At 40.7% G+C, this 19,245-nt stretch overlaps 1 long non-coding RNA gene across 1 annotated transcript; it reads left to right on the forward strand.

Annotated features, from left to right (window-relative positions):
- The first annotated feature begins 14,140 nt into the window (after positions 1 to 14,140).
- Positions 14,141 to 17,095, forward strand: LOC125552852 (uncharacterized). The gene is made up of 4 exons (XR_007303811.2): positions 14,141 to 14,664; positions 14,791 to 14,847; positions 15,815 to 15,956; positions 16,962 to 17,095. It is a non-coding gene; the product is annotated as an uncharacterized LOC125552852 (long non-coding RNA).
- The last annotated feature ends 2,150 nt before the right edge of the window (positions 17,096 to 19,245 follow it).

Raw genomic sequence — 19,245 nt, forward strand, 5'->3', positions numbered from 1 at the left:
AGGTAGTAGGTTGCAGTTGCTCCAGTCTGTTTTAACATCAATGCCCATATATTTCCTGTGCACACTAGTCATCCCACCTGGAATTCTGAAACAAATTGAAAGGATCCAGAGACAATGCCTATGGAGAGGGAACTCTGATACTCCAAGACAATCCCTGGCTGCTTGGGACTTGGTATTCTTACCAAAAAACAAAGGGGGTCTTGGTGTGCTCAACCTCAGGGTACAGAATGAGGCCTTGCTTATGAAGTTCTTGCACAAGTTTTATAATCATCATGACATCCCCTGGGTTGGTCTTATCTGGAATGCCTACTATGCCAACTCTGTCCCTCATACTACCACACTTTGTGGATCCTTTTGGTGGCATGATGTATTTAAATTGGCTAATAAATATTGTCAGCTGGCTAATCCAATGTTGGGAGATGGCAGATCTATTCTCTTTTGGTCTGACAGATGGGTTGTTGAGCTTAAGGGTTCCTGCCTCAGTGAAAAATTTCCCAGGCTCTTCTCCTTTGTTATTGATGAGCAGCTTTCAGTGTTTGATGTGCTTTCCCAGGAGTTGTTGTCAAATTTGCATCTGCCCCTCTCTACACAAGCTTATGCTGAGCTTGAATGTCTTCAACAGTTGACAAATGCTTATTCTTGCTCTGCAAATCATGACACATGGATTTGGCCTTTCCATAAGGGCTGCTTCAGACCTAAATCATTTTATGTGCATGAGCATCAACATATTGTTGTAGATCCAATTTTTCAATGGATTTGGAAATCTTCATGCACCTTGAAAATCGAAATGTTTGGATGGCTACTGCTGAGGGATCGTTTAAACACCAGAGACATGCTACTGAGGAGGCATTGGCATGTGGAAGATCTTACTTGTGTCCTATGTCCATATCTCATCCATGAAGATTGTGCACATTTGTTCTTCTCTTGTAATTTTAGTGTTAGAGTCTGGAACTATTTGCAGATTCTCTGGGATCCCCAGCCTGGGATGACAACCTACAATATGGCTGTAAAGGCTAGGAAGGATTTTGGGCATAGTTTCTTCACTGAAGTGGTCTTTACAGCATCTTGGAACATTTGGATCTTGAGGAATGGCAAGGTTTTCAGGAATGAGACACCTTCTTTCAGAGCCCGGAGGCACAACTTTATCCATGTCATAACCCTTCTTTCTCATAGGATAAAATGTAAATACAAAGCTAGCCTTCTAACTTGGATCGCTAACCTCCCTTAGTTAGTGTTTTCTTTTACCCTGCTTGGGTTGTAAGTTTGTAAGTATTTCTGTCTTCCCCTTTTCTTTTCTTGTTTGGACTTGTAACAGGACATTGTTACTTTGTTGTTTTCAATGAAGAGCTGTGAGGCTGTTGCCTTGCAGTACATATTCAAAAAAAACTGATATGCTTAAAATGAACCCTTATGCTAAATACATGAAAGATATTGTTACAAATAAAAGAAAGATATCGGAGGCTGGAATTTCCACCATGCTTTCTAATTACACTTTTAGGGTGGAATACCAAAGAAGCTAGGAGATCCCGAAGTACCAACTATACAATGCTCTATGAAAAGAAACTATGTTAAAACTACTTTATGTGATCTTGGAGCCGGTGTTCGTGTTATGCCTCTCTCTTTATATCGTAGACTTGATTTGAATAAGTTGACACCTACTGAAATATCTTTGCAAATGGCCGATAAATCAACTACTATACCCGTCGGTATTTGCGAGGATGTGCCTATTGTGGTTGCAAACGTTACTATTTTAACGGATTTTGTTATTCTTGATATTCCCGAGGACGATAGTATGTCGATTATCCTTGGTAGACCCTTTTTGAATACTGCAGGGGCTGTTATTGATTGCAACAAAGGAAATGTCACTTTTTATGTTAATGGTAATGAGCATACGGTACACTTCCGAGGAAACAACCTCAAGTCCACAGCATCAATTCTATTGGAAAAATTTCAACGATTACTATTGGAGGTTTTGAATTTCCTCTTCCTACTATCAAGAAGAAATATGATATTCTTATTGTTGGGGATGTGCATATCCCAGTTGAGGTAACCTAGTGTTATTCGAAATTTCTCCGGTTTCATGCGATTCGGAATGAGTTTGTTAACAAGACTTGATCAACCTTGTTAGTGGATTCCTTTTGATGAGCATGAGATGGATGAATTTAGAAAGAAGAACTTTCTGTACCCTCTTTTTACTTTCTGTTATTTATATTAAATAAAGAAAAATATTTTTTTCTGACTGTTTTCTGAATTATCCATGCAATAAAAAATACCCTGAAAATAAAAGTTCTCCAAATGGCCTGAAAATGAAATATGATTTTTCTAGAATATTTGAGAATATCTCGCACTGAGAACACACCAAGGGGACCCACCACATGATTTTTCTAGTATGTGGTCAAAAGTAGTTTTAATGCATGATATAGCCTCTATACACTTGTAGGAGTAGTTGTTAGCAATCTTCTTGAGTTTGGTTCACTTTTATTTTAAGTTACTAAAAATTTCAGAAATTTTTAGAAAAAGATGAAGAGATTTTTGAGGGGCTCATCGAGCCGAAGCTCGAAGGATAAGCAAAGTGAAGAGAAAAAGAAGCCCAAGTATAATCTCCCTCATACTACGGAGAATGCAGGCCTCACCGCCTTCCTCCATCACCAGCGTGAACAATATCTCTTACTCACCAATTTTTTGTGCAAAATTTTCATTTCCATGCTAGGAGATCGCCACCTTCGGTGGAATTTTATTTATATGATGAGCATAAGGAGATGTCACTTTATGATTTTTGTCGGGTCTGTTTGATACCCTTTGCGGGCAGCATATAGGAACCGCATCGTAATGATGTGGAAGGGTTTATTGATACGATTGCTGTAGGGGAAACTAGAATGGTTTTCGATGCAAGAATCACTAGCATACATTTTCCTGTTCTGCGTTACTTCGCAATATTTGCTATTAGATGTTTAATTGGTCGTGGGAACTGCAGAAACCTTAGTGCCCCTGATATTGTTATTTTGCGCCATGCCATGTTTTGTGATACTACTTTCATTGTAGGCGCTATTGTTGCTAAACGGTTAAATTTGAACCGTACAAAGGGCCCCGTCCTCAGAGGTATATTTGCCTCGCGCCTTGCTGCACACTTCAACACACCTATCAGGCATTTTGAGAAAGAGGAAAAGTTGCTGCCTCCTATTGTTCTAGATTATAAGAGTATGGAAGCACATAAGTTTATTGTTAAGGATAAGAATAAGATACTTAAGTACAAATTAATATTTGGTAAAAAATATTGTGAGATTATTACCTTGCCTGCGCCCTCTTTGTTTAACATATTTTCAGGCACGCACCTCATTTTGCCTGAGCCATTCATGCATACCGGGGCCAGATGTCAGCTGCAGAGCCTGAGCCGGAGCCACCATCTGATCCTCACCGCCAGTCTGTTTATCAGTGGAATCCGGAGGAGATTGCCAACCAGTGGCAATCTGAGGACCCTTCTCAGTACGACCCCAGCTACAGTTTTGATCCATGGGCATAGACCAACTTAGGCCAAAAGCCTAAGCTTGGGGGAGTACGTATCTCTCACCGACATTACATTCATGTTCACACACTCATGCTAGTTGTCGGTGCTCATGCTTTTTCATTGTATCATCCATGCTAGTTTAATTTCTTTTTAATCTTTCTTCTTGTGTGTTTGGAAAACCTTAAAAAACCAAAAAACTAGTTGTAGCTTTTAGCTAGTTTATTTTCCATGCATGTAGTAGTAGTAACTAAAAAGAAAACCCAAAAAGATTTCTTGTTCTTCTTTTGCTTGTTGGGAGCTTTCCCGTGTAAATAGTTTTGTTTTTTTTCTTTCCTTTGGGGGTCGAGAGGAGAAGACCATAATGAAAATGTTAAGTGGCTCTCATATGCATTATTGTTGATCTAACAAAGAGCCCATATTACCTTGTCTTCTCTCTTGAATTGAATGCTTGCAGATTCCAGCTTAGTCCAATGCACGTGCACTGTTATTATTATCCACACTATTCGGTCGTGCAAGTGAAAGGCAATAATGACGATGAACTGATTGAGATGAGAAAAGATGGTATGAACTCGACCTCTCTTGTTTTTGTAAATATGATTAGTTCATCGTTCCTAATTCAGCCTATTATGAATTAAACATGTTTGCAATGACAAGTAGGGATTATAGTTGCTTATGCCATGCTTAATTTGCTAGGAGTTTATAATGGTTTACCTTGCGTGCCAACATGCTATTAAAATGGTTGTGATGTGGTATGATAGGGTGGTATCCTCCTTTGAACGATTCGAGTGGCTTGACTTGGCACATGTTCACGCATGTAGTTGAAACAAAATCAACATAGCCTCCACGATATTTATGTTCATGGTGATTTATATCCTACTCATGCTTGCATTTAGTGTTGATTAATTTTAATGCATGTTCATGACTGTTGTCGCTCTCTAGCTGGTCGCTTCCCAGTCTCTTTCTAGCCTTCACTTGTACTAAGCGGGAATACTGCTTGTGCATCCAACTCCATAAACCCCAAAAGTTATTCCATATGAGTCCACCATACCTTCCTATATACGGTATCTACCTGTCGTTCCAAGTAAATTTGTATGTGCCAAACTCTAAACCTTCAAATAAACATTATGTTTTGTATGCTCGAATAGCTCATATATCAACTAGGGTTGTCTGTATCTTCCATGCTAGGCGGGTTATTCTCAAGAGGAGTGGACTCCGCTCCTCACTCACGAGAAAATGGCTGGTCACCGGGATGCCCAGTCCCATGCTCAAATCAAATCAAAATAATTGCAAACAAAACTCCCCCGGGATTGTTGTTAGTTGGAGGCACCCGTTGTTTTGGGCAAGCCATGGATTGATGCTTGGTGGTGGTGGGGGAGTATAAACTTTACCATTCTGCTTGGGAACTGCCTATAATGTGTGTAGCATGGAAGATATCGAGATCTCTCGGTTGTTATGTTGACAATGAAAGTATACCGCTCAAAATATTATTCATCTCTATTTCAAAATCAAGCTCTGGCACCTCTACAAATCCCTGATTCCCTCTGTGAAGGGCCTATCTATTTACTTTTATGTTGAGTCATCATCCTCTTATTAAAAAGCACCAGTTGGAGAGCACCACTGTCATTTGCATGTATTATCGTTAGTTTACATTGAGTATGACTTGACTGGATCTCTTTTACCATGAATTACAATGTCTATTCAGTCCTTGGTCTTTAAAGGTGATCTTCATTTATCTTTTGCGGTCTCAGAAAGGGCTAGCGAGATACCATCTTATTATATCATATTATGATTGTTTTGAGAAAGTGTTGTCATCCGAGATTTATTATTATTGCTCGCTAGTTGATTATGCCATTGATATGAGTAAACATGAGACCTAAATGTTATTGTGAATACGATTAGTTCATAATCTTTGCTGAAAACTTGAATGTTGGCTTTACATATTTACAACAACAAGAGCAAACAAAGTTGGTAAAAGTTTTTCTCTATCACTTTCAGTTTATCAACTGAATTGCTTGAGGACAAGCAAAGGTTTAAGCTTGGGGGAGTTGATACGTCTCCATCGTATCTACTTTTTGAAACACTTTTGCCCTTGTTTTGGACTCTAACTTGCATGATTTGAATGGAACTAACCCGGACTGACGCTGTTTTCAGCAGAATTTCCATGGTGTTATTTTTGTGCAGACTGACCTAAAAATCAACGGAGATTATTTTTGGAATATATAAAAAATATTGGAGGAAGAATCCACGTCAGGGGGCCCACACCCTATCCACGAGGGGGCGCCTACCCCCCTGGGCGCACGCCCTGCCTCGTGGGCCCCCTGATGCTCCATCGACCTCAACTCCAACTCCATATATTCACTTTCGGGAAGAAAAAATAGGAGAGAAGGATTCATTGCGTTTTACGATATGGAGCCGCCACCAAGCCCTAAACTCTGTTGGGAGGGCTGATCTGGAGTCCGTTCGGGGCTCCGGAGAGGGGAATCCATCGCCATCGTCATCATCAACCTTCCTCCATCACCAATTTCATGATGCTCACCTCCGTGCATGAGTAATTCCATCGTTGGCATGCTGGACGATGATGGGTTGGATGAGATTTATCATGTAATCGAGTTAGTTTTGTTAGGGTTTGATCCCTAGTATCCACTATGTTCTGAGATTGATGTTGCTATGACTTTGCTATGCTTAATGCTTGTCACTAGGGCCCGAGTGCCATGATTTCAGCTCTGAACCTATTATGTTTTCATGAATATATGTGAGTTCTTGATCCTATCTTGCAAGTCTATATTCACCTATTATGTGTTATGATCCGTTAACCCTGAAGTGACAATAATCGGGATACTTACCGGTGATGACCGTAGTTTGAGGAGTACATGTATTCACTAGGTGTTAATGCTTTGGTCCGGTACTCTATTAAAAGGAGGCCTTAATATCCCTTAGTTTCCAATACGACCCTGCTGCCTCATGAGGGTAGGACAAAAGATGTCATGCAAGTTATTTTCCATAAGCATGTATGACTATATTCGGAATACATGCCTACATTACATTGATGAACTGGAGCTAGTTATGTGTCACCCTATGTTATAACTGTTGCATGATTGATCGCATCTGACATAATTATCCATCATTGATCCAATGCCTATGAGCTTTTCATATATTGTTCTTCGCTTATTTACTTTTCCGTTGCTAGTGTTACAATCACTATAAAACCAAAATTGCTACTGTTACTTTTACTACCATTACCACTACTATCATATTACTTTGATACTAAACACTTTGCTGCAGGTATTAAGTTTCCAGGTGTGGTTGAATTGACAACTCAGCTGCTAATACTTGAGAATATTCTTTGGCTCCCCTTGTGTCGAATCAATAAATTTGGGTTGAATACTCTACCCTCGAAAACTGTTGCGATCCCCTATACTTGTGGGTTATCAGCGTGCACGGGCGCGTGTGCGGCGAGGCGCAGAGGGCAGCGGCAGGGAAACCAGGGCGCGGCGGCGGCAGCGGGGAGGCCATGCACGCGAGCAAGGGGCGGCGCGTGGTGATCGGGGCACGGTTCGCGCGAGCGCGCGCGTGGTAGCGCGGAATGCGACCGACGCGTGCGGTGGAGGGCAGCGTCGGCATGGCGAGGCGAGCGCGGGCGAAGACGTCCACGGCCTTCGGCGCGGCCCGCAGTGGTGACGGCATTCGGTGCGAGCGGCGAGTGGGGGCACGAACGGGCACTGCTGTGCGGCATCAGAGCGGGGGAGGACGATCGGGGTTCCTCACCGCAGGGCCGTAGAGACTAGGGCAACGGGGCTGGAGGGTGCAAAACGGGGACGACGATGGAGAGGACGGCGGCGTCGGGCGTGGTGAGACTCGATGATGCGAGTCGGGGAGGAGGACGATGAAGCGAGATCCGGCGGGGGAGGTCCGGCGAGGTGGTTCCGGCAACGGCATCGAGCGGCAGGGGCGGAGCTGGGCCCCTATCCAGATCGGATCCGGGGAGGGTGGCGATGGGGGGAGTGGGTGCGTGTGGGGGTTATGGTTTGACCGAGGTGGGGTTATGGAGGAGTGAGGGGTGGCCTGGGCCGGTTTGGGCCGGCCTGGCTAGCAGCTGGGCCAACTAGCCCACTGGGGGGGGTCCTTTTTTTCTATTTTCGTTTAGTCCTTTTCTTTTTTATTTATTTCCTTTTCTGTTTTAATTCATTTTAAATATTTAGTCATTCTGTAAAGGCGTGGTTTCTTCACCATAAATATCTAGGCGTTAATTGGCACACTCCGATAATTTTAGTTTTCATGTTTGAAATTTTTTGATGGTTGACAAAAAGTTCAAATTTGAATTCGAATCGTTTTGAACTAACGCCAGATTAGCGACAGTAACAGAGGTGACGTGGAATCATTAGCAAAGGTTAACTATAGCATAATTATCCGGGCGTTACATCTTACTTGGAACAAACACTAATTAAAACATAAACCCACATCTAACCAGAGGCTAGATGAAATATTTATTGCAAAACAGAACCTAAAAAGCAAAAACAAAAATAAAGTTGGGTTGCCTCCCAACAAGCGCTATTGTTTAACGCCCCTAGCTAGGCATAAAACACGAATAGATCTAAGTGTTATCATCTTTGGCATGCAATCCATAAGTGGCTCTCATAATAGACTCATAAGTTGATTTAATTTTCTTTCTTGGAATGTGTTCCATGCCTTTCCTTAACAGAAATTGAAATCTAATGTTTCCTTCTTTCATATCAATAATTGCACCAATCGTTCTAAGGAAAGGTCTACCAAGAATAATGGGACATGTAGGATTGCAATCTATATCAAAAACAATGAAATCTACGGGCACATAATTCCTATTTGCAACAATAAGAACATCATTAATTCTTACCATAGGTTTCTTAATAGTGGAATCCGCAAGATGCGAATTTAAGGAACAGCCGTCAAATTCATGGAAACCTAACACATCACATAGAGTTTTCGGAATTGTGGAAACACTAGCACCCAAATAACACAAAGCATAGCATTCATAATCTTTAATCTTAATATTAATAGTAGGTTCCCACTCATCATAAAGTTTTCTAGGGATAGAAACTTCCAATTCAAGCTTTTCTTCAAAAGATTGCATCATAGCATCAATGATATGTTTAGTAAAAGCTTTGTTTCGATTATAAGTATGAGGAGAATTCGACGTGGATTGCAACAAGGAAATAATTATCATAATTAAATTCCTTGAAACCCAAAAGAGTGGGTTCATTGCTACTTAAAGTTTTGACCTCTCAAATCCTACTTTTATCAATTTTTGCATGAAGATCTAAAAACTCTGAATTATTGGGACGCCTTCTAACTAAAGTTGACTCATCTCCAGTCCCATCTTTATGAAGATTAACATTGGAAAACAAATATTCAATAGGAGTCACATCAATTACTTTAAGATCTTCATCATTATTTTCATGGAAACTAGAAGAACACGCTTTTATAAACAAATCTTTCTTAGCACGCATCTTAGCGGTTCTTTCTTTGCACTCATAAATGGAAATTCTCATGGATTTGAGAGACTCATTGATATCATGCTTAGGTGGAATAGATCTAAGTTTCAAAGAATCAACATCAAGAAAAGTTCTATCCACGTTCCTAGCCAAATCATCAATCTTAAGCAATTTTTCTTCAATCAAAGCATTGAAATTCTTTTGCGAACTTATAAATTCTTTAACACTATTCTCAAAATCAGAGGGCATCTTATTATAATTTTCATAAGAATTGTTGTAGGAATTACCATAATTATTAGAGGAATTACTAGGAAACGGCCTAGGATTAAAATTACCTCTATACGTGTTATTACCAAAATTGTTCCTACCAACAAAATTCACATCCATAGATTCATTATTGTTTTCAATCAAAGTAGAGAAAGGCATATAATTAGGATCAATAGGAGCACTCTTATTAACAAAAAATTTCATAAGCTCATTCATCTTTCCACTCAAAACATTAATCTCTTCAATTGCATGCACTTTTTTACTACTGGAAGATCTTTTGGTATGCCATTGAGAATAATTAACCATAATATTATCTAGTATTTTAGTAGATTCTCCTAAGGTAATCCTATATACCTAAGAGACTCATCCCCATTACCATATTTATCTTGACATGCAGCCTGTCCACATCATCTATGTGCCACATCAGCATTTTTCTCCAATTATAACACACCAAAGCACGTCTGTCTCTCCTTTTTTTGAGAACCCACGTCCTTATCTGTCCCTGAAAGAAATAAAAGAGAATAATTTCTTTCCCTAGCACCGACCGAAGAATTAGTGCTACTGAAACTCTCTGTATCCCCGTCTCTTCATTACTCCAATCTCATCCCTTCTGCTTCCCTCGACTCTTCGCTCCACCTCTTTTAAAATGAAGTTCCTCCTATTTCCTTAGCTCACCCAGCCATGGAGTTTGTCCTCGCCGCATGGCGCCTCCATCCCCAATGTCCGCCGTCGTTCAGGATCCAAGCAGCAGTCCCCCCAGAGAAGGTTGTTCTATCATCATCGGCCCGTCAGGATCACCGCCACCACACAAGGCGGTCCCCATCGTCCGCCTCATTCAGATGGGTGCCAGATCCACTCACGAGCTTAACCACTACTGCCTACTGTCATAGACAAATCTTTCAGCGAGCGCCTTTGCCTACTCAACATACTTTCTACAGGTCATACCTCTCTCTCTCTCTTCTCTCTTGATCTGTTAATAGTTTTTTCTGTGCTGGAAATTATTGATGGTAATTTCATCACCTTGGAATATTATATGTAGGCAAATTCCCCTCTCGATTTGTTAACAGTTTATTTGTGTGTGATGTCTTCCATGTATGTGCCGCAAATTATTGATGGGAATTTCATTAACTTGAAACATTATGTGTAGGTAAATAGTTGTTAGGGCCTGGAAGGTTAATTACTGCATCCATGTATGTAGTTTGGCGTCTAAAAACCATCATGTCATCTTTTCCATATATTTTCCATGGTTGTGCAGACTTATTGTCTTCTTCAAAACCGTATGATTTTTATTTGTTCAATCGCCTCCCGTCGATTGGTTTAGTTGGTATCGACCAATTGATTTCCCTCTTGATCTTCTTCCTTTGCAGCAAAATCCCTTCTTCTTCATTTTCTTCATTACTTTGCATTTGAGCTGGAGTTGTGCATGCTTGCGCTGTGTGTTATTCATGCACATCTAGGTATGTGCCCCGGCCTTGCTGCTGCTTGATGTGATTCCTGCATAGGCAGTGTTGATGATGCCCATGGTGGTTGCCATTTGCTCCATACACGTTTTCTGACTGTTTTTCCCATATGTTCGGCGTGCTTGGTTACGGCGGAGAAATTCCACATTAAAAAGCCTTAATCATCACGAGGTAGAGCATAAGGTGAATGAATACATGCATTGTTGTGTTCTGCTGTAGGAAGTTGCTCATTGATATAGATTAGAGGTTCACGTTCTAGCTAAGGTCATCTGCATCTGAATTTGGTGTGGTTTTCAAGCTGTTAATCTAGGATTAAGGCTGCATGTAGAAGGGTCATCAACAAGACTTACGTCAATTATCTTGATTATTGGTGAGTTTGCACATCATCTTAGTGGCAATGGTTCTTCTCTAATAAAAAAAACTAGCTGGCGATATCACCTTATCCTGCCTGTGCTGCTATTGCTATTCATACGTATTTTGTCACTCTTTTGTACTTTCTCCGTCCCAAAATAAGTGTCTCAACTTTAGTACAACAGTTATTTTAAGACAAAGGGAGTAGGAAGCATTTTATGCTACTTGATTTTTCCTTTGTATTAGCAGACTTATGTTGTAGGCCTGGAGCTGGTGGGACCAAATCATTTTGTTGATAGTTCAGAACACAAGAGAAGTTTATTTCTTTAGTACGAAAAATACTTTTGAATTAAATGCATGTTCGGCAAAGCCTGTGTGAGTGACATGACACCTATGATGTGATTAGCCAGGTTTGTCTATTGCCTAAGGAGAAAAAACTACAGTTATTGTCCTACCGTGGAACTGGTGTACTACAAGAAAAAAGACCAATGCGGGAGAGAAGCAAAAATCTGCCGAGGAGGTCTGTAGGTTCATAAAAAAACATCTGGTAGATTTTGCAAGCCTGCGACCACTTCCTGCTCCATAGGTCAAACACCAATGCAAAACTCACATGCCAGTCTTAGTGCTAGGGCATAGGTTTAGTCTAACAATCATAAAAAATATGGCATATCCGCATATATGTCTTTTTATGAGATTATCATGCTTTGTCACCCATGTAATGTTGCATATCATGGATCTATGTTTTAACCATGCTTTTCGTAGCAACACGCGGGGAGTCATCTAGTTTCCATAAAAGTGCCTCCCGCGGCCGAATCTAAAAGATTTCTAGAAGCAAAATTCAATCCAGCATAAAAATTTTGTATGATCATCCACAAATTCAAACCATGAGTAGGGCAATTTCATCCTGTCCCAAGATTGTGCAACATGTTCATGATCAAGTTGCTTAAAATTCATAATATCATTCCTAAGGGAGATGATCTTAGTGGTAGGAAAATACTTGGAAATAAAAGCATCTTTACACTTGTTTCATGATTCAATAGTATTTTCAGGCAAAGATGAAAACCAAGTTTTAGCACGATCTCAAAGTGAGAACGAAAATAGCTTCAATTTAACAATATCATTATCCACATCTTTTTTCTTTTGCATATCACACAAATCAACAAAATTATTAAGATGGGATGCGGCATCTTCATTGGGATGGCTGGAAATCGATCTTTCATAACAAGATTCAGCAAAGCGGTATTAATTTCACAAGATTCCGCACTAGCATCGGGAGCAATCGGAGTACTAATAAAATCATTGTTGTTGGTATTGGAAAAGTCACACAATTTAGTATTATCTTGAGCCATCGTGACAAAGCAAGCAATCCAACACACGAGCACACAAGAAGCAAGCGAAGAAGACAAAAGGAAGAGGGTGAAGATAAGGCGAATCTTTTCGAAAATCATTTTAGAAGTGGGGGAGAGGAAAACGAGAGGCGAATGGTGAATAATGTAATGCGAGGGACAAGAGTTTATGATGGGTACTTGGTATGTCTCGGCTTGGCGTAGATCTCCCCGGCAACGACGCCAGAAATCCTTCCCACTACCTCTTGAGCTTGCGTTGGTTTTACCCTTGAAGAGGAAAGGGTGATGCAGCAAAGTAGAGTAAGTATTTCCCTCAGTTTTGAAAACCAAGGTATCAATCCAGTAGGAGATAACATGACAGGCCACCGAATACCTGCACAAACAAGCACCAAATTGCACCCAACGAGATAAGGGGTTGTTAATCCCTTCACGGTTATTTGCAAAGTGAGATCTGATATAGAATGATAAACGACAAAGTAATATTTTTGGTTTATGGAATGGAAAGTAAAAATTGCAAAGAAAGTAAATCAGAAACTAGAATTGTAGATCATAAACTTATAAGATGGAAAATAGAACCGGGAGCCATAGGTTTCACTAGAGGCTTCTCTCAAGAAAGGAATTATTATGATGGGGTGAACAAATTACTGCTGAGCAGTTGATAGAAAAGCGCAAAGTTATGACGATATCTAAGGCAATGATCATGAGCATAGGCATCACGTCCGTGTCAAATAGACCGAAACAATTCTGCATCTACTACTATTACTCCACACATCGACCGCTATCCAGCATGCATCTGGAGTATTAAGTTCATAAAGAACGGAGTAACGCCTTAAGAAAGATGACACGATGTAGAGGAATTAACTCAAGAGATATGATGAAAACCACATCTTTTTATCCTTGATGGAAACAATACAATACGTGTCGGATCCCCTTCTGTCACTAGGATCGAGCACCGCAAGATTGAACCCAAAGCTAAGCACTTCTCCCATTGCAAGAAAAAACCAATCTAGTTGGCCAAACCAAATCGATAGTTCGAAGAGACTTGCAAAGATATCAAATCATGCATATAAGAATTCAGAGGAGATTCAAATAATATTCATAGATAAGCTGATCATAAATCCACAATTCATAGGATCTCGACAAACACACCGCAAAAGAGTATTACATCGAATAGATCTCCAAGAACATCGAGGAGAACTTTGTATTGAGAATCAAAGAGAGAGAAGAAGCCATCTAGCTACTTGCTATGGACCCGTAGGTCTGTGGTAAACTACTCACGCTTCATCGGAGAGACAATGGTGTTGATGTAGAAGCCCTCCATGATCGAATCCCCCTCCGGCAGGATGCCAGAAAAGGCCCCAAGATGGGATCTCACGAGTACAGAAGGTTGTGGCAGTGGAAAAGTGGTTTCGTGGCTCCCCTGGAAGTTTTTGGGGTATATGAGTATCCCATTGTTAGAGGGTGGGAAGAAATGAAGCCTTCTCAGGATGTGTGGTTCTGGAACATTGGATTAGGTGTCCAAAACAATCATGACTATCGGATCATCAGATGGATAGATCCTGGCCGTCGGATCATCATCTAGATCGATCTGGGCCGTCGGATCGAAGCCGGCACTGCTACAATGAATAGTGTGGCGCCACCACCTGTAAATCCCATGCCCCACTGAGGGCATTCTCGTTTTTCACATCTAGGCATATAAAACGTAGCAGCCCACGTGTAACCCTAGCCGCCGCTCCTCCCGCATCCTCTTCCTCTCCCTCTCTCGATCTTCTCTAGAAACCTAACCACGCATCTGCACGCTCCCTGCTGCGTCGTTGCCCCCGCTCGCCCTCGTGGCTTCCCCTCCTCCCTGCCCGCGCCGTCGCTCCCGCTCATCCTCGCGCCCTTGCAACTTCCCCTTCTTCCCGCCCTCTCCCTGCTTAGCAGGAGGAGCGCGACTCACCGTCGAAGCGTGGCTCGCCGCCGATGCTCACGAGAGAGATCATCGCCCCCGGTCAACTCTGGCCGCCTCCACCACCACCCACTGGCAGGAGGCCCACCACTCCTCCTTCTCCTCCACCACGGGCATGTTCCTCACCAAGAGCGGGAGCGTCTCTGCCTGGAGGCGGCGCCATCGGCTGGAGGAGCGGCGGCTGGGTATCCGACTCTCTGCTTTGTTCGACAAGGAGCATGTCGCCGTCACCTTGGGTGCAGCCGTCCGGTGGAAGGCGCTCTCCCTTTTTCAAAAGGCGAGGAGGATCGGCGGATCCATCCCCCCTCCTCTCCAGGTCTCACCTGCGTTCCATCCTCAGATTCACCCATGTCTTCTCAACACTCATGCTCCGCCTTCTCTTTCTCTCTGATCCATGTTGTCTATGTCTTAACATACATGTCTTTGCGTGTGCATGCAACAGCTCGGTAGAGACAAAAGAGGAGGTCACCGGGAGATGACGGAAGATCAAAGGAGGATGGTTAGTGTATGCTGCCCGAGTACTGTCAAATCTGTTTTTATACAGTGTTGGTTCCCAATTACTGAAGTAAAAAATTCACTAAGCTTGTGGGTACGGTAAGTTAGTGTTAATGTCTATCACTGGTTACAGAAGTTAGTCACTGGATATTGGTTACAGTAAAATATCCCTATGTTACAGTAAGTTAGTGGTTAACTGAACTACCGAAGATTTGTCTTCAATTGTATATTAAAGTTAGTGTTCTAAATGTTCTCAGTACTGTACTGAAGATTTGTCACCGACTGTACTGAAGATTTAAAGTAAACTGAATTTAGAATGCATATACATTAGATTCCAAAAATGGTAGTAGCACTTGGTGCTCATATAAAGCCCATAAGAGCAACCAATTTAAAAGTTTAAAGATAATTTGTGAGAATCTACACCATTTTCTGTAGAGATTAACGGTGAGGCTTAATCTACAACATTATCTGTAGATTAATGGTCAGGCTAAATTGCACTCCATTTTCTGAGAAATCTAAACTGGATGCTGGTATTTCTATGGTCCGGTGAATTAATGCTTAACTATATCTCCAATACACTCAACCATTCTCTGTGATTATAGTTTCATCGTATCTCGAACACAAGGACACATGTATTACTCCAGTATAAATCTCCAAGGATTGTGTGCAAGCAATCTCTAGGATCAATATTCAGTTTAGCATATTAGTTAACACTAGGGCCAGTATTCAGTTAATAGTGGGATCAATATTTAGTTAACGCAAGTAATGTACATGTGGTTAGCATCAATGTGATCGATGCAGTGGACAATGCCAACAATCAGTTTGTTTTTGTGGAATGTTATCCTTGGACTGAACTCAAGCGGTATAATATATTTGTATCTTGATTATTAGCAGAACAAGTTGCATGATAATTATTTCATTCTTAGGGAAATATTTGTTGCTAACTTGCTATTGACTCTCAGATTTACAAGGTCAATCAACATATGCGACAAAGATCTTGTTGTGCACAAGCATACTCCATACATTGTTATCCTCGTGAGGCTTGCAGAAAAATGGGCAGATGCGCGTGATGGTCAGTGACCTTCGGCCTGGAAAGAGAAAGGGGAATTTAAGGTACATGATTTTTTGGGTTTGTTGGTCAAATAAATAAACAAATTTCTAGGATATTTTAATTGTTTACAAAGCTACTGTTTTTGCGAGGACCTAATTCAAGCCGTATGCTTAAACCGCAAGTCATCCAAGAAGTGGTCTGGTTTTACACAGTGCTCCTAATAGTACATTAAAAGGAAAAACAGTGAACTCCCTCAAAATGATTTGGCCCTTGACTCCCTCTCAATATGGTTCCCGGTGCATAATGGACTACCAAACAATGTTAAGAAGCCATAGGTAAGCAAGAATTCACAATTAACAGCCCTTGTAGCTGTGATAGTATGACATCATGATAGTTTGGTAAGCAAGAATTCACAATTAACAGCCTTGTAGCATTTACATACATGTTGGGTTCAGATAGACTATGAAATACCTTGATGCTGACCCTAACAAGCCCAGCTAGACCATATGAACATGTAGCAACCAAGACAGTATTTGCACTTCTGCAGATACTATCTAATTTCGATAAAGAACTCTCTTGCAGCTGCAGTGGTGAAAACTTGGTGCATACTGCATATAGATGTTCTTCTAGAATGTGCATTTTAAGATCAAGTATTTTCTTGATTTTCATATTTAAGATCAAGCATTTTCTTGATTTTCTTAATATGGAGCTTTGACCATCTCTTTGGTGTCCAGTTTGGATAATTTTAGTTATAGCACCCAGGCAACTTTTGTTTCTTTCTGTATATTATCAGTCTTCTCAAAAATTGAAGGATTGGTAAGTCTTTTGGTATTCTTATATATTTTTAGTCCATGTTAGGATACTAAATTCAGTTATGCTTTAATCTTCAAATTTTGAGAATCTATTTATTTACCTTGCTTTGTTATAATGTGTTCTATGCTCCTAAAAGATACCAACCTATCTGTGATGAGGATATGAATGGGAAGGAAACAAATTATTTTGTATAGACATTATCTTGAATACAAGGTAACTCATTTTGTATATGTGCGCGCACCTGACTGTCGCAGTGGCTCGGGAAGGAGTGTGATTGTGCTAGCAGAGTAAAAGACCATAATGGCAATGTCGCTCTGACTGCTCCTGGACTTCCATGGTGGCGCTGGAAGATTTAGTCTGCCGCTTTGCCTGCGCTTCGCCTGATCACCGTTCAGGTCTGCTAAATTTTCTACCACCCGTCTCTCATTGTGTGTGTGAATACCCTTGGCTATGTGTATATATATGAGTTAAAAGGACATGTGCACATGAACAAATCATGTGATTTCTTTAATTCCATGAATAATGCTCGAGCCTTGTGATTTCTAACCTATGAATGTAGTTTTGACAAGGCAAATCCATTTTATTTAGAACCTGAACACTCATTACCTATAATTAGGGCTTTCTTGGACCGCCTCACCAACAAAAAAGTAATATACATTTACTCTTTTCCATAAAAAATAACTTAGCTTTAAGAATATAGTTCATTGCTCTCCTCTTTGAACTATTCCTGAATTTGTATATCAGTTCCTGAATAAATACATATGAATAAAACATTTTCTGTTTTTTGTATTGGCCTTCAATGAAGTTCCAAAAGGAGAAGTTTCCTTATAAGACAATAATACTTGGTTGAGTTGTTGACAAAAGTACAAATAAAATGTCCACTGGTATTGATAGTAGTTGGGTAGAGCCATTGGTCGTTGAAACATAAAATCTTAATTGAATTATGATTTGCTAAACATTTATAGCATCTTGGCAATTGTGTGCTTTCTCATGTAAACTCATCTCTCATGATGTTCAGTGATAATTATGGCAAACTGAAGATATGTTGTCTACGCAGTACTATAACATAGTTAAAATTCAAGCTCCTTTTGGCATTGTAACTGTGCTGCCTAATTATTTAGCACCGCGAACATCTAATTAAGTCAATGTATAGTTGTGTAAACTCAGGCCACAGATACATGTGTTGTCTAATTAAACCTATATTATAGATGTGTAAACTCATGCCAGAATGAATTGTAACTTAGTTCAGAAAAGTTGCTAGTTTAATACTTGTGTCTAACATTGCACCCTCTATTAGATATGATGGCAAGAAATAAGGTTCTTGTCGGTGTCAAAATCGGTGGATCTCGGGTACGGGGTCCCGAACTGCGCGTCTAAGGCGGATGGTAACAGGAGGTGGGGGATACGATGTTTACCCAGGTTTGGGCCCTCTCAATGGAGGTAATACCCTACGTCATGCTTGATTGATCTTGATGATATAAGTATTACAAGAGTTGATCTACCATGAGATCGTAGAGGCTAAACCCTAGAAGCTAGCCTATGGTATTATTGTTTGTATATCTATCGACTAGCCTGGCCCTTGTTTATATAATGCACCAGAGGCATAGGATAACAAGAGTCCTAGCCGAATACGCCGATGGGGGAGGAGTCCTTGTCTTGACCACCAAGTCTTATGGAATCTTCCTTGTATGCGGCAGCTGTCTGAACTGGCCCATGAGTATACGGCCATGGTGGTCCTCGGCCCAATCTAATTGACCGGGAGACAACGTGGTGAGTACCCCCTAGTCCATGACACCGTCAGTTCTCCTCTGTAAATTTCTTGTTGCACATGCATTAAACATTTTATATGGTGGGGGAATGATGCGGAAGTGAGAGTATACAAGTCAGTCCAGGTTTACTTAGGTTCCTTCATTTAAAGCGGTGTTTTCCTCGCTTGATTTAACATATAGCATTTCGATTACTTTTAACATATTTTGTTGGTTTGTTTCTATATAAATTTAGCCACTCTTCTTAGATGGTGTTGTGATCGGTGTAATTTAGCTTGCTTCTATGTACTGTTGAAGTTGTATTGCTGTGTATTCTGCTTTAAGACTTGCTATTAATTGTCACTTGCATACACATGATTAGATGGGTCATGGATTTATGCAGCTAGCATGCAAGGCTAATCTTGTGTGCCTGCTGCAGAAATAGCTCGGGTGGTAAATTAAATGGCCACACTCTAATGTAGTAATGGTGAATCCACTTATGTAACCACCTATAGTAATCAAGGACCAATACTAACTGAAGATGAATAAAATCATTGGTCAGAGAACAAGATAAGAAAGAGGTGGCCATTGAGTTGTCACGATAGATCATAATCATGATAAGTTATTTAGTTGTTTCTCCTATTGCATTGCATGTAAATGAATCTTAATATATTTCAACCCCAGATTTAATTTTCCGCCTTTTCAATTTGTTAAAATAAGAACACGGAAGCCTCCAAACTGTATTTGATATATTGGCGATTTCTAATTGAATAATTTATGGCCCACTCCCTCT

The sequence above is a fragment of the Triticum urartu genome, chromosome 4A, assembly GCF_056163025.1.
Source record: "Triticum urartu cultivar PI428250 chromosome 4A, HENAU_Tu73, whole genome shotgun sequence".
In the NCBI taxonomy this organism is placed as follows: Eukaryota; Viridiplantae; Streptophyta; class Magnoliopsida; order Poales; family Poaceae; genus Triticum; species Triticum urartu.